A 23160-nucleotide genomic window follows, 5' to 3' on the forward strand; every position below is an offset into this window, starting at 1 on the left:
AGTACCCTATTCCTGGCTAGGCTCTCTAGCTTCGGAATAGTAGAGCTTGATTTTTGCGCCATTATACACCCCTAGCAGTAGTAATCCAAATAATTCTTTTAATCTTACCGTGCCATTGGAGAAAACCTAGTCTACCTCAAATGGTCCTGCCCAGGCAATCTTTAGGTTTGGCTTCTTAGGACCCAATCTGGACTGATAGAGGAGCACCATATCCCCTTTCTGAAACTCCCGAACCTTAATTCTGCGATCATGCCAGTGCTTCCTTCGTTGCTGAACAATCTCTTGTTCCAGCATAGCCCTTTGCCTAAGTTCATCTAAATGCATAAGCTCCTTCAGGTGCTTTTTCAGATTGTGGTTGAAGTCTAACCCATATTCCACAACCATTCTGAGACTTGGGATAACAAACTCCATAGGAACAACAGCTTCAGTGCCATACTTCAGTCTGAATGGTGTCAACCCTGTAGTGACCTTGTAAGCTGTCCTATACACCCATAAAGCAATCTGGAGCTTCAAATCCCACTGGTCTGGCCTCTTCTGCACAACCTTAGTGAGAATAGTCTTAATTGTCTGGTTACTACTTTCAGCCTGTCCTTTGCATCTGGGATAATAAGGGGTTTCCGATGCTTGACTGAAAGCATATCCAGTAGAATCTCCATGGTGTCATTGATGAAATGTGTCCCTTGGTCCGACACAATCTCCACAGGATATCCATAGCGATAGACAATATTCTCAAATAGAAATCTTGCAGTTGCTTCTACCCACTTAGTGACATAGCAAGTAGCCATCACTATATACTTGTTCTTCCTGGGGGTAACCTTCTTAAAAGATCCCATAAAATCCAAGCCCCATTTCATGAAAACACCCAGTGGTTGTACTGGCGTTAAAGGAGTCATGTCTGAAGCTGTAGGTCTACCCATTCTTTGGCATATGTCACAAGTTTTGCAAAAACTTCTAACATCAGCTATCAATGTTTGCCACCATAAACCAGCTTGCAAAATTTTCTTGTAGGTAACCTCATTGGAAAAATGTCCACCAGATTCGCCATTATGTGCCTCTGAGATGACTTGCATTCTCCCTTCCATAGGCACACAACGCCGAAGAATACCATCAACACCTAATCGATAGAGTGAACCTCCGATGATGGTAAACTTCAAGCTCTTGATGACCAAAGCCTTCTTCTGGTTCTGCTTCCAGTCATCTGGGAAAGCACCCTGAGAAATAAACTGATAAACATCATACCATTCAGGATCAACTGATTCACCTGCTTCCAGCTGAAATAATTCAACATCCACTAGTTCGTCCCTCAAAGATGCTTCTGAATAACCCTCTGTACTTCTAGATAAAAGATCAGCACCACAGTGATTCTTGCCAGGCTTATGAAAAATCCAAAATTCAAACTCCATGAGGAACATCATCCATCATATTAGCTTGCCTTGGATAATGACTTTATTAATCAAGAAAAAAAGAGCATGATGATCCACATAGAAATGAAACAGTTTGCCTAGCAGGTAATGTTTGAACTTTGTAGCACTAAAAACCATTCCTAGGGCTTCTTGTTTAGTGGTCGTGTAACCTTGTTCAGCCTGACTGAATCTGCGACGATTGGCGAAATAAACAGGATAATTAGTCCTTCCATCTGGCTGAGCAATATCGCCCCCATTGCCAATCCCAAAGCATCCACATGTACATAAAAGATAACATCCTAGTTTGGTTGCCTGAGGACTGGTTTACTGATAATGGCCTTTTTCAGGTTCTGAAAGCTTTTCTCACACTCAGCAGTCCAATTGAACTTACTGGTCTTCTTTGTAAGCTCATATAATGGTACAACTTGAGAGGCCAACTTATGCACAAACCTTCTGTAGAAGTTAATATAACCTAGGAAAGAGATTAACTCAGATGCATTTCTGGGTGCTTTGGCTTGCTGAACACACTGGATTTTATCGTTGGCCATTTCTATTCCATTACGGGATACTACATGTCCCAGTAGCTGTCCCTTCTAGACTAGGAAAACGGATTTAAATGGATTCAGACAAATCCGCTTCTCCTGACAGCATTTCTAGGAATAGTAAGTGTTGTTCCTCATCTGAACATACAGTAAAATCATCCATGAATATGGCGAGGAACTGATGAAGAAATTCATTGAACATTTCCATCATACACCGCTGAAAAGTAGCTTGTGCATTGCATAGGCCGAAGGGCATCACCAAATGCATGAAAGCTCCCCACTCTGTGATGAAAGTGGTCTTCTCTCTATCCTCAGGAGTGATATGTTTAAGTGGTTGTAGCCACTGTAACCGTCCATAAAACTATACATTTCATATCCTGGAATCTCATCAAGCAACATGTCAGTAAAAGGCAATGGAAATGGATCTTTGATAGTTTGGGCGTTGAGTTTCCTATAGTCAACACAGACTCTCAATTTCCCATTCTTCTTGGGAACTACTACTATGGGAAACAGCCAATTGCTACTGGCCACTTCTGTGATGAACCCAGCCTTGAGAATATTGTCAATCTCCTCCTTGACCTTCTTAGCATAGTTGGGGTTCATTCGGTATCTTTGCAGTCTTATTGGCCGAGCATCTGGCTTCAACGGTATCCTGTGCTGGCATACTTCGAAATCCACCCCTTTCAGGTCTGTGTGCTCCCACGCAAATACATCTTTGTAGTTCTAGAACATCCTGCGTGCCTTTTCCTTCATTGTAGGATTGAGATGCTTATTAACCTTGATTATCCTAGGACTATCCTCAGAGCCTAGGTTCCATTCTTCAACTTCTTGGTCATCTAGAAGCAACCAATTAGGCCCACCTTCTTTTCTCTTGGTTGATTCCTCAGCATAATCCCAAGATGGCTCGTTAAGTTCTGATCAGCATTCTGATTCACTGTGTGCTCTCTAGAATACACTGGCTCATTTGCCATGCCAGTTTTAGCCGATTCTTCTAGTCTCCCAGTTAACTGAACTGATCTTTCTCCTGTATTGATTTCAGTGAATTGGTCCGGGAATTGCTTTTTCTGCTTGTCAGCCTGCTCTTTGTTCAGTAAAATCGCATTCAAATCAATATCTGCTGAGGAAATATGTTCAGAGCTGCTAACATTCATTTAATCTTCTTTGCCTTGTACTTCTGACATAATTCCTTAGGCCTCAGCTCTTTTCTCCAATGCCTAGTATTGTTCGTTTGGATCTGAATCCTGCCGCCGCTGGCCCCTTGTATAGTTAGGGTCTGATTTGCATAGTCGTGAACAACACGTGCTGTTCTCAACCATGGGCACCCTAGCAGCATTCCATATGCCCCTTGCACATCCAGAACTAGGAAGCTGGCTTTAAATTTTTCCCTGCCTACTCGTATCTGCATATTTTCAATCATGCCAGTAGCTTGTACTACTCTGTGATCTGCCATTCTCACTTTAAATGGTATTGGCTTTAGATTGTGATGCCCATCCTCTACTGGAGATGTACTCCCATGATGTTTACTCCTGCTCCTCCATCCAGAATAACACTTGAAAGTGGTTCCTATTGCTTCCGAACCTTGTAATCCACCTGAATGAGCGGTACTTCATCATCTCGGACAGCCGTCAAATCAACTATTTTGACCTCCGCTTCAGCTTTTCTTCGTTGTCTGATGAATTTTGCCACTTCAGGCAAAGTTCTTATGATATCTTCCAACTCCACACTGAGTTTCTGAATTCTATCACAGATCTTAACATGGATTTCTTCTTTCTCCTGATCAGACTGGTTGTCGGAGCTCGAAGAACTGGTCGTATCTTCACAATGCCATTCCTCCCTTGTAGTGCTTCCAGTTCTTCTATCAACTTCCAATTCTCCAATCATCCCTTGTACCACAGCCAACATGGTCTCAGGTATGCCGGGCTTTGACTGATCTTTCCTAGTAGATTGGGCTGGCATCTTTTGAATGACTCGTGCTTCAGAACTTTCTGGCTGCTCTGGCAGCTTCTTGGCTAAATCCTCCGTGATTTTTGCCGCTAGTTCTCTCTGCTCCTGCCATTCATCCACCACCTTCTCTTTACCCTTGGCCTTCCATACCTCTCTCTGTTGAGCCCATTTGCTGCTTTTAGTAGTGATTGGTTTTTCTGGAATATCTGGAATTTCCTCAATTACTACTCCTTTTCTCCAGGTTACTGCTTGTACTGGGACTGGCTCTGGTGCCTTTTCCTTAGTAGCAACATGTGTACGTGTGTCTGGACATTGAGCCACAAAATGCCCATACTTTCCACAAGTATAGCAATTCAAACTCCGGCTTTGGAAGTTACCACGCCCTCGGCCTTGGCTAGTACCCGCTTGGTATATGTCGCGCCCTGGACCAGTACCAGTGGTACCTGGTTTCTCCTCCTGAGAAGCTTTGGCGGTTTCCACTTTTACTGGTTCAGTATATGCTACTACTGACAATTCTTTGCCCTTTTTGAAATGATGAATCCTAATACCACAATTATTCCATAAATGGCCAAAGGCTTTACAGTAAGTACACTGTGGGCACTCGTTAGAAACATGGTCCTTGGATTTACATTTTGAACACCAAGTCTCCATTTTTCTCACTGGTTGTCTGGTTTGGCTAATCTCAGCAATCTGCCTAGCCATTTCTTCAATCTTCTTAGTCCAGGACCCCTTTTTTTACTTATCCTTGGACCTCTCATAGGAGCTACTCTCAGAACTGCTAGAAACTTCGCTGGAAGCTGAGTTTTCAGTAGAAGGACTAATGCTATTGGATCTTCTCTTCTTATGGCTCTTTTCCTTCTTAGCCTATTGTTCCAGCTTCAGTGCTCGTTGTACCATATCATTGAACTTCTTCATTGTGCTGGTACCTCCTACTCTCTAAGCTTCTTGCTACAAAAGCCATTCAGAAACCATGCATGCAGTTGCTTTTCTGACGGCAGTTCTTGCAACTGCCTTGTCAACTCCTTGATTTTCTCCACATAGCTTCGGACCGACAGATTCCTCTACTTGATCTTATCCAACTTACACAGAATATCTTCATCACCTCTGTTGTCGGAATACTCCAGTCTGAAGGCTTTAAGTAGTTTATTATAGGATATAAGCTGACAAGCGGGATAATGGTAGTACCACTTTCTCACTGCCTCCTTCAAGGTTTGCGGAAAGTATTCACCCCATTCATCCTCATCAATCTTCTTCAGCTCTGCATACTCCTCAAAAGCCTGGATGTGAACATCCCAATCATCCTTCTTGCCCCCTTTGAATACTGGAAAAGAGATTTTCAGTGAGGATGTGTAATCATTCTGATTATCGCTGGTCCTGCCGCTTCTCTTCTTAGAGTCTGAATGGCGCTTTGGAGTCTTCTTACAATTGTCAGTATCTGCATCCCAATCAATATCTGTTTCTGTCTCTGTGTCAGTGTCCTCTCTGGCCTGTCCACTGGAAGTGTGGTGACTGCCTTTACTACCTTTGGTACCCTCATCCCCCTGCCTGGACCGAGAACTTTTGGCCTTGCATTCTTCCCTTTCTGCCCATCTGCGTCTAGAGTGACTGGAATGCTGTGAGTCTTGCGCCTCATCAGCCTGACTGTGCTCCTCATGGGCCTCAGTGTGATTCACCCTCTCATGCTTAGGGTCAGATTCTCTTCCCGACTCCTCAGAAATACGATCAACACGGGTGGTTGGTTTTCGACCATGATTGGTTTTGGGTGCCATTGTTGTAGCTGAGAACTTCCAACTGGGAGAAGAGTGTTTCGGTCAACGAGCTTCAGCTCTAGCCACCGTGATCGCCAAAATGGAATTGGAGCTGATCTCCTGTGACAGCTAATTCCAGTGTTAGAAGCTTGCAGCTACTCGTAATGTATTAGTTCACACAGTAGAGTGGACAAAGGAACAGAAACTGAACTGGAATACATTTACTGGAATAAGAACCAGACTAAAAACTGAGAATGAGATTCAGATTTAGATTCAAAGTCAGATTCAGATTCAGATTCAGAATAACTGAGTACAGAGTAGGTATAACTGAAATATACTGCACTGCGGTCATTGAAATTACAGATGGAGGATTACAATGAAGATGATGTGGCTTATGGACGAACAGATAAACAGAGTATAGTCAACAAATGACTTAATGCCTGCCAGTAACTTATGCTCGTAAATGCCGACAACAACTGCCAACCCGAGTACAATTGCCAGCCCGATGACAATGTAATTGGTCCTATTTATATGCCTTGGATTTACCATGGTAATTACCATAGTAATTACTGATTGATCCACTGCCTGTCTCACAGGAGCCGATTGTGACGTCCCCATCCCGTCTTATCAAACGACAGATCTGATGGTGAACCTCGTGGCCACTAGATCTATTGTGGAAGCAAACAAAGTGGTTCAAGGTTCAGCTAGCGGACGATCTCTCATCACAAAGTGAGTCGAGCTCGAGCCTACTAGCAATGAGATCTAGCTCCACCTCGCATGGGAAGAGTACTTAAGCTATCTAGCGATCCTAAGACTCACCTTCCAAGAGGAGAGAAACCCCGAGTGCCTTTTTCCCCATGTTTCAGAGGCACGTACTCTCGAGATTTCACCGCTCTAGGGGCAATGAGTATTACTAATATCGAAGTAGGCACTATGGGGATAGAGAGTTCCTGACCAATCGGGACCACCCTTCTCATAGGCATTGGCAACCTGAGCCAAGCCCCCACTTTCCACCCCCACACTCACACTTCCTTGTGTGCCCTAATTACTACCATAGTGATTGTTCAACATAAAAGTTCCTTGGTTAAATTCCGATTCACAAGTTCGTTGAGACAGCCCTTCAATGAGTATTGCACAGCGGCACCAACAGAGAGTTCTAGGAAAAATTCTACTCAAACTTATTCATTAAAATTCCAATGTTCCGGAGGTACAACATCCCCCCTCCAGCGAGAGTTTACTCCTCCCGTTGTCGCCTAGCTGCCCATACAACTAGGTATGTCCACCGCATAGAAAGCACGACATGGACATTCCCACCGCTTAACCAACAGATGTGGGTTCCCACCGCTTAACCAGCAGTCGTGGGTATCCACCGCTTAACCAGCAGTCGTGGATTCAAGAGCCCTTAACCAGGAACTCTGTCCCCTGTGATCAGGAGGGGGTTCATGACTAATTCAACATTGGAAATAGAATGAACATGCCGAGCTAAATTTTCCCTAGCAGACATTCTTTCCTATTGCAAACAGTATATCCGTCAATCATTTCTTTCCTACTTTAGACTTTAATATACAGATGAATTCAATTGCCGAGGTTTCCGTTGGATTTCTCCAACATGTTTGGGGATATGTTCATTCCTATCTAAACGTATGCAATGTTAAATTAAACAACTTGAATAAAACTGTGATCTACCTCTTCCATTTCTTCGTCATTGGCTCGTGAGATGGCCGGTGCTTGTTCGACCATGGGAGCTTTTCCTTTTCCATTTGTATTGCTCGTTCCCGCCTCGTGGTCGTGGGCACCACCGAAGCGAGTTCTCTTAACCGGGGCCATTTTACTCACTACTTTAAATGATAAACTTGAAGAAAAGAGCTAAAGTCCAAGAGCATCATAACAACCAAATGGCAGATTAGAATTTTTAAAGAATCCTCCTTCGAGACCTAGCAATTTTATGGGTAATTCCTTACTTACCCTATGGGAAATGGCTTAATTACCTGGCTTAGATGATTAAGAAATTCAGAATTTTACTAATTGATTCACGAAAGAGATGAAGTAAGCGAGCTCAATCATTTTCCTAGAGCAATATGAAGATGCAGAATTGCCGCAGGCATGTGTGACATAAAATTCTCTTCTTAATGGCCTAATGACGGATTAATTTTCAGCCTTAATCACATTTTAATGTAGGAGAAGATTGAGTTTAATTTAATTACAACACTATTGAGTGGTAAAAGAATGAATTTCATCAAATCTACACTATTACTGATTGACAATTTATTAACTATGCTGCCTAGAGAGAGAATCTTTCCTAATCATGCATTAATCCTTGGTTAAGGATGATGAATGGCTACATAATTTAGCTAATTGAATGATGATTATGCAATGGAGTATAGCTATGGAGATTTAAAGAGCAGCTATAGGGAATTATAGCCAGGATTAAGCATAGTAGCTAAGGAATTTGGAGAATAAAGATGAGAATTAAGAAGAGCAGTAATTAAACCATGATTACCGTGATTAGGGGCTGAGAATCCTCTGATTTTTTTGATCCAATGAATCCTCAAGATGAGAATTTCGGCAGCACTTCCCTCCTTGCTTCTCCTTCAAAAACTGTGTGTGTACCGGCAACACCTTCCCAATGTGTGTAGGTGTGTGTGTGTGTGTGTGTGTGTGTGTACTAGGTGTGTGTGTGTGTGTGTGTGTATGTGTGCATGCCTTTAAATAGGCCTCCTCAAGCTGAAAATCGATTTGTGCTGCTATAAACATCTGAGTGAGCACTCAGTCCTTGCATGGCAAGTCTAGTTGCCTACCCACCAAGTGTCCAGTTGGTTTAGTTAACTGGTTCTCATACTTAGTTGCAAGCTTGGAAACTTCCCAAAGACTCCCACAAGGCAAGAGGGCGTCCCCTAGCTGCTAAAGCTGGTCTGGAGAGGCCTGGAACCTGTTCCCACACAGCCCCGGGCCCCCGGTGCCTCCCCAGACAATTTTATGAAAAATTGGTTTTAGGCTAAAACGGGCCATACGAGTCGGATTTTGATGCCGTAAATTGCTATACTGAGCTGTGCGCTCCTTGCCGCACTGTCAAAGCAAGGGACTTGCCGATACACCGTGTGCGAGCCACAAATGGCTCCGAGCACACAACAAGACTAATCTAGCAAGCTCAAAAGAGGGCAATGGTGTGTCACTCACCGCTCTATGCTCCTGTCGTGGAGGATTCCTCGCTGTGATGAAGAAGAAGCTGCAGTCGTGCCGTGCTCAACCGCTTCGCCGCCGTTGTGCCTTCGTAATGCTCGATTGCACACGCACTCTCCCTCTCTCTCTCTCTCACACACATACACACATACACGAGGAGGTGAAGGAGAAGATGGAGATGGAGATGGAGCAAGAGCACTCTTCTATTGCACAAATGAGAGAATACCTCAATTTTAGGTTTAGTTGGCTTTTATATGAGCTCACCCCATTCACACTTGGGCGCCCATGCTTATCCAACTAAACCCTTGAATGTCACAGTTAGAGTGCGCCTCTCATCGGCGATCACTCTTACCCTTTTCCTATTGGTCCGACAAGCCCGGTACCTGACTCTACCAAATACATAATACACGTCCGTCGTAGGTGATGGGGTGTCCGTGAGCCGTGAGGGTTAACATGCCCCCCTTCCTGATGTAGATTCCGTCCTCGGAAGCTATTGAGTTGAAGCTCGTTCGTCGAGGTGGAAGAGCATTTGAGATGAATGTCCTTTGCCTTCTTCAGTCACTGCAAAATCAAACAACATTGGCACAGTAATTGCATTCTCATAAGTGATTAAAAAGCATATGCAGTTTTAGGTAGACAATTTGATTGGTAAAAGAATTTCAAACAATTTGTCAGCAATGAACATTAAATTGCAATGTAATCAAATGCATAAAGAGATGTAAAGATAAAAAATTAAACAAGTCAGGGGTCGCTAATTTGACGGTCGAAAGGCACTAGAGATCGAATATTAATACCATGGGTAAGCTTCTTAATTTTCTGTGGTCAATTAAGTTGTTTAATCGCGAGAGCCAAGTATTCATGTTCGAGGGCTGACTAGAGGCTATATCTAGAAGACCTTGTAGTTAAGCTACCATAAAAGGAATTTTTCATGAAATCATCGCCTGACTGATTACTTTTCCTTTGACCCCCCAAAGTCCTTTCACAGTGATTCAATTTTGATGTGTGTGCTTATTTTGTATGCCTTGGGTTTTTTGCTTTTTAAGGAAAAGCGTCCACACTAGGAACCTCTAGGGCTCTAGTACCATAGGCAATACATGTGAGTGAAGTACCAAATCAAGCTGAGATTTCTCTTCCAACTTAAGATGATACAATGTGGCACTTTGATTTTTTGTTTGTTCATTTTCAACATTTTAATTTTGTAACTTTGGGGGGTCATATAACACTGATACACCTCCCCAGGCTCATCACACTAGTAAACTCCCTTTATAATACTTAAGCGAAAGGTCGATAGGGTCAAGTCCACTAGAAAGCCCTAGTACATTTCACACAATGCTGCCTAAATCGGATTAAGAACCTAAGTAACCATTGATTATTAGGAAGGCATTCCCCATGGTATTAAGAGAAGATTTCTAACACCTAACTTGGTCAAACTAGCTTAGGCGGACTGCTTGATTTTTAAACTTAGACAAGTGATTATGACAAAAAATTACATTGAATTAAATGTTTGATACTAAGCAAATGCGGTGAATATTAGGCTACCAATCACAATTAAAGCTGACAATCATAGATGCAAAAAAGATAAGGGGCAATGCTAATGGACAAGAAACACCTGTTTGTGTCGATGGTTGCGCTTGATTTGAAGAGTGAGTCGAGATAAAGATTCCATGAAGGTCCAAATCCTACCAATAGCAACACGCTCCTCTACACACTAGGAAACAAAAGGAATACCTCTAGGAGGCACATTAGTGGAAAAAGGTACCAACACTTATTGAACAAAACAAAAAACATAAGGAACCGTAACCTAATTATTTGCACTCCCCCTAGAGAGTCAAGGGAATAGGATATTGTAGAGGTTGGGGGGAAACCCTAAGGCTAAACCCCTATCCTCGTCGTCGAGATAAACAAAGTCATCATCCATGAGACCATATGTGCCATCCGTGTAGTCGTGTAAATTTTCTTCTTCATCATAGGTGCCCATGTTTACTAAGAAGATCACTAGACGCCTATAGTCATCTTGGTCAAAAGGGTAGGCTTGTGCAATGGGAGAAACGCTCTTTACTAAGTATGGATCAGACGTGGTCAAGAGACGTATCAGCCATTCTAACTCCTCAAAATTCCTCTCACATGCTAGCATACCTATCAAATCCCAGTCACATGCAAGCACTGGAAAGACCATGTGAAATATTTGTGAAAAGTAACGAGGGTACCTCTCACCCAAGGCAGGAGTGGATGACTCTAGCGTACTATCCATATCTGTACACGCAAATAAATGATGGTTAGAGTGCAAATATTACAAGGGTCGTGTTCTTGTGCATAATTTGTTTTTATGATTTGTGTTATGGCTCTTGCTCTTTTACTTTTTTATCTTGTTTTTGTGAGTATAAGGCTTTATATATACATTCCCTAAGATTGGAGATTAAGAGGTCAGGGAGAAAGGTTGAGAGGGAAGCAAGTGAATAATGGATGTCCACAAACACTCCCCCCTTCCTTGGGTAGATCAGACCGTTTGAAATGATGTCGTCACCCTTTGAAACCAATTGTTCCAGTTGGTAATAGGTGAGGATTTTTGCCAGTAGTTTTCTATTACCCTGGGTGCCTCGTCAAGTTGCAAGGCCAGTGGTAAGGTACTCTCCCAGGATCGAACTTGAAGTGGTTCATTAGGTGATTCTTGAACACTAGGAGGTGTGGATTCTTTTGTAGCTTCATGGAGGTCCACTACTATAGATGGAGGCTGTGTAGAAGCTTTTACCTCTATGGATGTATTACATGAGGAGCTAGAAGCTTCATGGAACTCCCCCCTTCTTGAGCTAGGTGGAATAAATTGGTTTTTCCTTGGAGCCCAAACTAGCTCTGGACTAGGTGTATAGCATTCTGTGATCTTTCCCTTCCCACGGTCTGCCATTGGCTTTAGCGTTACACTGTTTGACTCATATGGGTTTGTTGTCGATAGGGAAGGACACATTTTACGTTAAGGTACCCAAATTTGCTCATTTCCATCATAGTAGCCTTGGGCTTCTAATAGTTGTTTTGGAATCCATCGTGATTTGGTCTTGACCCTCCTAGGGCGCGGTCTTGGTTTTCCCGGGAAATTTTTTCTTGGAATGGATGGGAGGGTTGAGGTAGTTGGAAGTAAGGCCTTGGGGACCCATTGATATGTACTCTTAGGTCGTGCAAGTTGAGTACTTTCAATATTACTGCTTGCTGCAACTACAAGTTTTGAAGTGCTAGATTCATGGGTAGCCGGCAAAGACGAGTTAACCACCTTGGCTTGTGAATGTTGGCTATCCTTCAACTTTGCTAGAGTTTGCGACGTAGGTGACTTTGCGTGAATGATAGGGGTAAGAGTTGGTGGTCGCGTCGTGACACTACCAGTATCCCAATCAATAGTGCATTTGGTTACCAATATCCACGTGCGTCCCAGGTTTACGTTGCCTTCCATAGCTCCTGCGGGCATGACTAGAAACCTCTGCACTATGCTTCCATTGTCATAGACAACAGGGGTCTGAAGGACTCCAGGAATAGCAGTTTTCTTTTTATTAATGCCCTTGACTTGCATCGTACTCGGGGATAGGGTCTGTTTCCCTAATTGACACCAAACTCCATAGGATAACAAATTGTGTTTAGCTCCCGTATCTAATAAGGCATTGTATAGTACTTTCCCATAGGGGCTATTTAGCTCAATTGGGTATCGTAGGGGTGACTCAGATTCTAATGAGTCGTCATCTGTGTCCTCGAAAAATGCTTGTGTGATTCTCACATTAGCCTCTCGTTGGCGTCTAAGACGTTGTTGTCGTTCTCGAGCCTCAACTCTTGCTTGGATTTTTTTAAGATCTGCTTGTTCCTTGGCAGCCTTCTTTTGATGGATGGCTTGCAACTCTTCCTGGCTTAGAGGATCATAATATCTTTTGAATTTACTCCCATTAAGGAATCCAATGGTTTCAACTCCATCTAGAGTCTCCACACGAATGGTACCTTGCGGGGTAATTTCACACACTCGATATGGTCCCTTACCTGCGTATTTCAATTTCTTCTTTTCATTACGTACCCCGTACATAAGAACTTTATCACCAACTTTGATGTCTTTATCCTTTAAATGGCTATCAAACCACTTCTTTCTCCTATCCTTCTCCACTAGAGCATTTCGCACAGCTAATTGCCTCTCTTCATCTAGCCTTTCTAGGATATATAATCACTCCACTAAGGGGTTACCATCCCAACCTTCTTGAGAAGCTACTCGAAGACTAGGAATGACAAACTCCCATGGCATAACTGCTTATTGACCATACACCATTTTAAACGGTGTGCAATTAATAGCAACTTTATACGCAGTACGATAAGCCCATAAAGCTGATGTAAGCTTTAGGTCCCAATCAGTGCGATGAGCCTCAACTGTCTTTGTCAAAATGGAGATGAGAGTTTTGTTGGTACTCTTAGCTTGGCCATTTGCTTGGGGATAATAGGGTGTAGACTTGTGATGAGATATCATGAAGTTTGATGTGAGTTCTTTTATTACTTCATTTATAAAATGAGTTCCATTGTCACTCACAAGTTCAAAGGGGCATCCAAAACGTGTGATAATGTTCTCAAAGAGGAACTTAGCTATTGTTTTTGCATCCGCCTTTCGTGTTGCTTTTGCTTCAGCCCATTTGGTTACACAGTCGGTAGCCACAATGATATATCGTGATTGCGTGTTACGTGCAGCCGGACTAATCGGTCCTACAAAGTCTAAGCCCCACTTTTCAAATGGTTGGGTTACCTTGATGGGATGTAGAGGCATCCTATCCCTTCTTTGTGGCTTGTTGAAGCATTGGCATTCATCACATCCCTTTACAAAAAGTGATGCATCCTTAAACAGAGTGGGCCACCAATAGCCTGACTGTAAGATCTTTCGGGCAGTCAAGTTTCCCGAAAAGTGACCACCAGCTACACCCATGTGTGCCTCTTGTAGAATATATAAATACTCATCCTCGCGGGCACAGCGTCTAAGAACATCATCTTTTCCTCTCTTATAGAGAGTTCCAGCCAGTAAGCAATAGGGTTCGTTAATTTTTGAGCTATATCTTTTCGCAGTTCTTTGGGTGGAAAACCATTAACTAAGAAGTTAACAATATTTTCACTCCATTCAGGCATTGTCTCAACAATGAACAAAGGAGTATCAGGCAATTCATCATCAACCCCCGTAGGAGCTTCGCCATTAGGGATACGAGATAAATGATCCGCCATGATATGTTTCCTCCCAGGCCTCACAAAAACGGTGAAGTCAAACTCAAGAAGAATTAACAACCATCGTGTAATTCGACCTGTGGAACACGGCTTGCTTACCAAATATAGCAATGCTTGATGATCAACATAAAACACAAACTTGGTAGCAAGAAGGTAATAGCGAAATTTCTTTACTGCGTAAATCATAGCTAGACCTTCGCACTCTGTAGTAGTGTAGTTCATCTCGGCATCATTTAATTGGCGACTTGAAAAGCTAATAGGGTAGTCCAATTTATGTTCTCATGGTTGAGTTAGAACACACCCAATAGCAAAATTTGATGCATCAATATGCACATGAAAAGGTACACTCCAATCAGGTGTTCGCAGGATTGGAGCACTTGTTAGGGCCTTCTTTAATAACTCATAAGACTGATGGCATTCTTTCGTCCAGTGAAACTCGATAAGAAGCTTGTACAATGGACACGCTATCTCGGCAAAGTTTAAAATAAATCTTCGATAATAACCAACATGGCCCATAAATCTTTGAACTCCTTTATAGTTCGTAGGTGGTGGCAAATCGGCAATGGCTTTAATCTTACTCTCATATGTGGATATCCCGTTCTTGGACACTATATGCCTTAGAATGACTCCATGCTTAACCCAAAATTGGCATTTGAAAGGGTTCAATGAGATGCAATAAAATCTGCACCTTTCAAATATTTTTCGTAGATATAACAAATGCTTCTCCCAAGAAGAATAAACACAAAGGTCGTCTAGGAAAGCTTCACAAAACTCCCTTAGAAATTCTTTAAACGCAGTGTTTATTAATCGTTGGAATGTAGCAGGGGCATTTGTTAAGCCAAAAGCCATAACACGAAATGCAAACACTCCAAACTCTGTGATAAAAGCAGTTTTAGCTTGGTCCTCTAATGCAATTGTGATTTGATTGTAACCAGAGTACCCATCTAAAAAGCTATAAGCTTCTTTGCCCGCAACTCTTTCAAGCACATGTTCTGAATATGGCAAGGGATAATGATCTCTCCTAGTGGATGCATTAACTTTCTTGAGGTCCACGCACACTCTTAGTTTCCCATTCTTTTTTGGCACAATGACTATTGGAGAAACCCATTCTGAGTGCTCAATAGGGTATATGAATCCACATTGGATAAGTTTTTCAATCTCCTCTTGTACAAATTTGGCGTACTTAGGATTCATTGGATAGGGTCGTTGCTGAACGGGTTTAGCAGTGTTGATCATGGGAATTGTATGTTGCACCACAAAAGGTGGAACGCCCTTCATGTCATGATATGTCCAAGCAAAGATATCCTTGTATTCCTTGAGGAGCTCCTTAAGTACAACCTCTTCAGTTTCGGTAAGGTCTTGAGCAATAAAGACTGGTTTAGACTCCTCACCTGGTTCTGCTAATTCTATCTCTTTAACTACCGCTGGACCATCATAGACTCCACTGCTTTCATTGGTAGGTATTCGTTGGGCCTTGGCATACACAACCCTTCGCTCCCCCGTGGTATAAGATTTAAAATGTTCAGGAGCCGTATGTAAGTCAGCAGGCTCTTGTCCTGACGGAGACCTTTCTTTTAGTTCTGCCTCCTTTTGTTGTTGTGCTAACTCTCGGTTTTGACGTCTTCTTATAGTTCGACTCAATTTCGGCTCTGTAACCTCCAATTGAGCAAGTCAATGGGTCGCGGGCTGCACCACATGACATTCTGGAGATGTTCACCCCAATTGTCTACTAGCTTTTGATGAGCATCACATGCCCCTAGATAGCTAAGCCATTCTGCAGTAGATCTTTCCTTGTTTATCCTAGCTCTCACATTTGCTCGATATCGTCGTCTCTTATATGACCTTTGTTTCTTGTTAAGGTTTTGATTTTGGTAAATGTTTGAACTCGACTTGCTTGATACGTCTTCACTTGTATCTTCTTCACTCTCATATAAATTACCATAGATGGTCGTACTAGACCTTGAGTGTTTAGTTTCTATACTTGGCTCACTCGATGTTTCCTCAGGTTCTGAATCTATTTCTCCCTGAGATTCCGTTTCTGATGTGTATTGGCGTGAAGCCTTTGAGGAATCATCGGTTTCACTCTCAAGTAGGTGTGCCTCTTTCTTATCATTGGATGTTACATGCGCTACACCTAACATGTTTACTGGTGCAATGTGTGGTATCTCCTCCCCATCTGGTGTTACCCAGGTTGTTCCTCTAGCTCCCCATGTATCTATAGTTGCCGCTAGGTGTACCCAATCGACATTGTCTGACTCAGTCATTCTGGGTAGGATATCCATATAAGGAGAGTTCTCCCCAATATCCGTGTCTTCGTTACACGTGTAACAATACTGTAATGGAGCTGAGTGAATTGTTGTGTATGATCAATTATCAATGATGAATTTATTTCCTAGAGGATACGTTCGACCACTTAAAAGATCAACTCGAATGACAGAGTCTTGGAACTGTAAGTAGACGTGGTTTTTGGACCAGTCATGCACCATTTTTGCTTCCCTCATGAATGGACGCCCTAAGATCATCTCAAATGACATAGGATTCTTGGAAAAATCCATAACAATGAAAGTCTGCCTTACCTTGTGTCCCAAGACCTTGATCCTGAGATCCTTAAGCATTCCAATAGGCGTAACAATAGATCCATCAGCCATTTTTACCACTACGGTTGTGGCTTCAAGGTGAGGTCGCCCCATAGACTCCCAACAACTCTTTGTCACCATGCTGACTCCCGCACCACCGTCAAGGACCCCCTTTACAGTTAATCCTTTAGTAGTGATTGGCAGAGTAGCATTAGATTCATCACCTTCAAAGTATTGCCCCAACTTGTTAACGGGTACTTCAATTACAGATTCATGTCCTGCTAGGTCAGATGGTGGTGCTAAATGTTCCTCATCATTCATTACCGAGTCAGGTTTGTTCATATGTGCAAACTGTGGTAATCCGGCCTGTAATTCTCCATTGAGGAAGGCTCGAAGAGCTGAGACTAGCTCGGGGTCTTTATATAGTTTGCACATGATGGTGGTTCTAACTTTTGAAGGCATGAAATCCATCAATTTGGCAACATTTAATGGCATCTTGTGGGACGTAGGACCTTGACAAGAGAATGGTGAAGATGGAATCTCCACTTCCTCAAGGGGGTCGGGCATTCCCTCACCAAACATTCTCTCTAGTAGGAAAGGTGTGTGTCCACTTTCAGATGTCCTACCCTCACTCTCTTCCCGAATGATACTGGGTATAGCTAATAGCCTGTAGTTCTTGTGAGGTTGAACTTGTGTGGGAAACACTGTGTCCGACATCTGGATGTGTTTGGGTTCAGGTTCTAATGTTCGTTGAGTTTCTTCCACCAAACCCCTTAGTTGTTGGACTCGTTCAATTTCCACTGTTGGGTTTGGATAGGTTCCAATCTTTCTCTTGCAATCCTCATTTTTCGTCTCTCGTGGCTTATCTTGGGGGTTCGCAACTGGGTAGTTTAACTTTGAATACTCTTTTGATGTTCATCGTAATTCCCTCTCGTGATCCTCCTCACTTGCTTTTTCCTTTGTAGTAACAGTTTTGGTCTCCGTGGTCTCTATCGAATCTGAGTCATCCTCAGGGTCATTCATATACAATGGATCCTCTCCTGTCCTTATGTTAGTCTTTGAACTAGGTTTTGAGCTAGAAGCATTAAGGGATTTATTTCTTCGTGTTTTCTTCTTTCTCGCTCGGCCAATGGATGCAGCATCTCTCTCTTCGAGGATGTAATTTTGCTTTTGGAGCATCGACTGTGTGAGTGCATTCACTGGTGCTATGTTTATAGTTGGTGGTGTCCCATCAACAATCTCTATTATGTTCAATGGTGTGATTTTCGGTGAGTTTGGATTGTTAGGACAATGTGTGATCAAATGATCTATGCCACAACAATTACAAGTGAGTATTGGCATTGCCAATGCACTCCCTTGACTTGTTTGCATTAGTGCGGCATTCTTTTGCATTGTAATGGGGCACTCAGCTACTCGATGTGGTCCACCACATTCGTAGCACTGAAGAGGTGGTCTCTTGGTAAAACTATTAATGTTTTGGCCTCTTGCTGCTAGCGCAGTAGCTTGATATACCGGTTTGATTTGTCCCCAATGGTCTTCCATATAGTACATGGGACACTCCTCAAGCATGTCAACTCCATAGGTGATACTAGAGTCTATGTCCTCTTCGCAATCTACATAAGTACTAGATGACTCGCAACCTATTTGGTTCATAGGTGTAACTCTTGGATGAGGGGGTTGCGGTCCTAGCACTGGAGGTGGCAACGGTGTGGTTTGGACCACATTTTGGGTTCTAGGGACCATGTGCTGTAATGGCAACTGTTGCTCCATGGGTGGGGTAGGCATCAATGCAGGAACTCGAGGTGAGTCTGCCCAAGCTATAGGCAGTCTATTTTCCATGATGTGTTTAAGCATTAGGCAATCCTTCGCTTGATGGCCATACCTACCACATGCGTTACAAGTCCCGTTAAACTTTACTCTGAAAGTAGGGCATTCACTCGTAGTATGTGGGCCCAAGAAAATTGAGCACCATTGTTGCTCCCTTCTTGGATACATATGAGTGTTTTGTGGAGCACGATTATCCCTAAGGCTTTCTTGGATGGCCTTTGTGAGATCTGCAAAAGTCATCTTAGATATCGTTTGCTCTTTCATGATTGGCTTTATCTTCATTGGCTCATGCCCTGATGCTTGCGAGCTACTAGACTTCGGCTCGGCAGACACTCTTTCTCCTGCAATCATTAAATTATCCTCCAATTGGATTGCATTCATGGTGACTGCTTCCCAAGTAGTGATACCTCTAATGACTAGGCCATTATAGATACTTTCATGTCGTAGTCCCCTAATGAATAGCAATTGGTTGTTGTTGAATCGCTCGTTTGGATTGCATCGAGAATTCAAATTCTTTAGGCGACTAATGAAGTCTCTCACGGATTCACCTTCTTCTCGTTGGGCTTTCTGGAGCTGAGAGGTTACACCCCAAAGTACTCCCTCTCGTATGTATTCTTTTAAGAACAGTCTCCTAAGAGTAGAGTAGATCGTTTTTTCTTCTACTCTTAAGGTTCTATACCAATCTCCAGCCTTTCCGCTTAGGGTCAAACTCAAAGCCTTACACTTATGTAGCTCATTGTGCTCTTCCAAGGAATCGCACACATGTTCAAAGACTTCCATATGCTTTCTAGCATCTCCGTCTCCATTGAATTTCTGTGTGAGCTTAGCTACTTGAACTGCCTTGCTCCTAGGCTCTCTATCAGGTGCACTACGCATGTTTTCCGCAATAGAGCGACCGATAGTTTGAGAAAATGCTGCCAAATCTCCTATTTGAGCAGGTATAATGGGTGTATGTGCTCCTGGAACCACATGTGAGATGGGAGTTGGCCTTGGCCTTGGCATACGCGCGGCTCTTGGGTCCCAAAGTTCGTATGGTGGTGTACCAGACGGTGGTCCAAAGTTTACAGGCGTGGCCCTAGGCATAGGGGGTGCCTGATATGGCATTTTATTATTAAATGGCATGGCTCCACTTGTATAAGAGCTTGGATAATTCCATTGTGGATTGTAAGCTCTTGGAATAATCGGAGGTGTAGGAGCTACATGAGGTTGAGGTACGACAGGTGCAAATGATTGATACATACATGTAGGTATAGTTGGGGGCACTGTGCTACTAGGCATCGGCGCAGTGTTAACAAATGAACTCCATGGTGTACTTCTTGTCATGCTCACCATTGGGATATGCATGGTATCCGTAGTGTCATTAAGAGAAAGATGAGCTAGATCTGGGAAGGTAAAGCTGCCACTTGTGGGTTCAGATTGTATTGAGGCTCCTGGCGAAACAACATATGGAGGATCAATGGGGCTCACTGAGGGAGTCTCCATTTGTGATAGGGTTGGTTGGTTGGCCTTTCCCGTATCCAAGAATCTCATTAGGCCTGTTGAAGGCATGTTGATCCCTGTGTTCTGTCTTTCTAACTCGACAATCCTATGGAGGACATCACAGACTTTCTATTGTTGCTCATCTATGCTAGTAGCACCCGATGTACATCTAACCAACCCACATGATAGGTGTGTCCTGTGTACCGATCAGTTAAAGCTTCTGCTTGTAGGTCATACTCCCAATTTTCGTTTAGGAATATCCCATCTAGGCCTGGCGTGCTGGAGGTTTCCCTTGAAGTGGAAGCATTATTGCTCCCCATAGCTTGCCCCTCCGTGATTGCTACCTTGGGAGCACTCGGTTGCTCGGCTGGCATGATTGTTGTCATAGGAGCCTTTGCTTTCAGGGCTCGACTTTGTTCTAGCCCTCGTAGGTTCTCAATTTCCCTCTCCCTTGTTGCTTGCATATAGCGTTCGATCTCTTGTACTTCGGCAAGACTCCTACCATCGGGTAGTAAAACCTCAGAGGGAGATAGTCCTAAAGGATCAGGAGGTGCAGTGGATGGAACATTCACATGCACACTCTGAAGAAGCATAGGGTCCATTTTAGGCATGAATGACGAATTTACTTCCCCACTCCCTTCATTTATTTCATTAACCGCATGTTCGGAGCGAGTAGCTCTACTAAGGGTCTCTTTTAAGCGGCTAAACACGCTGGACCCGGGCTGTGGGCCCATGACATGCATGTCTTGACTTGAACTATCACGGTTTGGTGTAGGATACCCCTCCATGACTTCGTAGTCAGAGGAAGAATCACTAGACGCGATATGAGGATCTTGGGTCGCGCTACCTTGAGTCCCGGTCGAAGGTCCAGAACCTAGGGTGGAGGAATAATGGGTGCCCGCGTAAATGGAGGCACTACCAATATGCTCGTGCTCTAACACTCGTCCAGAGCGTAGGTTCATATGACTTGGATCCCCTAGAAGTGTCAGTGAGGGCCCGTGAAGGCTGCTCACCTAGTAATTTTGGGTGTTTTGCAACCCAAGTCTTTTCTTATTTTTTGAGTTTTTGGTCCTTTTTTTTCTGACCCAGCTATAGAATAGAACGTATGATAGCTCAAAATGAGCGTCTCAGTCAGAGGGACGTGTCGTGCTTTACAGCCCTCCGTTTGGTCACTTTATGCCCGAATTAGAAAGTATAAGGGTGCAAGTGGGAAGAGAAGGGAGGAGAGTGGAGGACTTGCCCCACATGCTCTCATTCCCTCTTGAGGAGGTAGGGTATATATATGAGAGTGAGTCTAGTATATATCATAAGATTGAGGACTGAGGCCTGGGCCTGGGCCTAGGCTTGGGCTTGGGGAAATGATCCCGATCCCGATCAAAATTTTAGTGTAGCCCCCCAGTCACTCACGCTTAAATATTTTCGGTTTTTTTAAAAAAAATAAATAAATTTGGTGACCCTTTCTTGGCCACACACACTCGCGCGCAGATTTGGTGACCCTTTCTTGGCCACACAGACTCTCACCTACCTAACCTCCCAATCAACAGCTCACAGCTCACAGACAACTCACTACCTTCTCTACTTACTAACAGTGCTGCTAACCACTAACTAATCTACTAATCTGTTAACTGCCTGCTAACAGTGACCTAACTGTCCACCTACTTCCTTTCTCACTACCTTACTGTGCAAAAAACTGTGTGCAGGCAAACCTTGACAGAAACTGCGTGCAGACTGTGTACAAGCACAAATTTCTAACTGCCTTCCTACTTATTCATTCACTGCAAACAAGCTAACGACTACTAATTGTGCAAAGACTGTGTGCAAACAGAAAACACAACATTATGCAGAAATCACAGAACTTGCAGACAACACAGAATTAACAATTTACAGAAAAACAACTCATTCCTCTTCCTCTTCTTTCCTACTACAAACAACTCATAGGAGAAGCACAAAGTGCCTCTTGGGCTTAGTGCAGGGCATTTCCCTGGCAGCGGCGCCAAAAATGTGCGCTCCTTGCCGCACTGTCGAAGCAAGGGACTTGCCGATACACCGTGTGCGAGCCACAAATGGCTCCAAGCACACAACAAGACTAATCTAGCAAGCTCAAAAGAGGACAATGGTGTGTCACTCACCGCTCTATGCTCCTGCCGTGGAGGATTCCTCGCTGCGATGAACAAGAAGCTGTAGTCGTGCCGCGCTCAACCGCTTCGCCGCCGTTGTGCCTTCGTAATGCTCGATCGCACACACACTCTCCCTCTCTCTCACACACACACATACACACACACACGAGGAGGTGAAGAAGAAGATGGAGGTGGAGATGGAGCAAGAGCACTCTTCTATTGCACAAATGAGAGAATACCTCAATTTTAGGTTTAGTTGGCTTTTATATGAGCTCACCCCATTCACACTTGGGCGCCCATGCTTAGCCAACTAAACCCTTGAATGTCCCAGTTAGAGTGCGCCTCTCATCGGCGATCACTCTTACCCTTTTCCTATTGGTCCGACAAGCCCGGTACTTGACTCTACCAAATACATAATACACGTCCATCGTAGGTGATGGAGTGTCTGTGAGCCGTGAGGGTTAACATGAGCTCTAACTAAGGCGTACTGGACCGAGTACCTGCCATATTTAGCAGGCCCCCCCGGGGTTCGAAAATGCAGTTTTTTCAAATTCGGGGTACGGGTGCAGATTTTCGAGACGATCAAAACTGGACGGGTCGAGTGACCAAAAACTTACTTTTTTCGGAATTTTTTTACAAAAATTATTTTAATTCACATTTCTAAGATTAAAAATATTATAAACATCATGGCACTGACAAAATTTCAAAAATTGCTAAAAATAGTAACTTATTCCATTATATTCATTTCATGGTACAAGGGTGCTCTTTTTGATCGGGGTCAAAGACCTTACAACCTCCCCAACGTGAAAAATTCGAGATGTCCTCATCTCAAGAATACATCTGGATAAACTCTATGCTAACTACTTAGGTACATATATCCCTTGTTGAAAGTAAAGTCATCCTTTGATAATAGAATTGTCTTTAGCTTTATGCGTCTTATTCTGCTGAACTTTGATGAGATTCTGGTGCTTGAATTATTGCTCACTAGGATTAGCAGTTGCAGCATACAGAGTTGCTCTCTCATCAGCTTTGTCACCCACAGTTGGTTGTCTCACTGCGGCATTAGCGAAAGCTCTACTTCCTTGTCCTATGTTTCCTCTTCCTCGGCCTCCTCTTCCGTT

The sequence above is a fragment of the Adiantum capillus-veneris genome, chromosome 28 (assembly GCF_014529385.1).
Source record: "Adiantum capillus-veneris isolate H3 chromosome 28, ASM1452938v2, whole genome shotgun sequence".
Taxonomy (NCBI): domain Eukaryota; kingdom Viridiplantae; phylum Streptophyta; class Polypodiopsida; order Polypodiales; family Pteridaceae; genus Adiantum; species Adiantum capillus-veneris.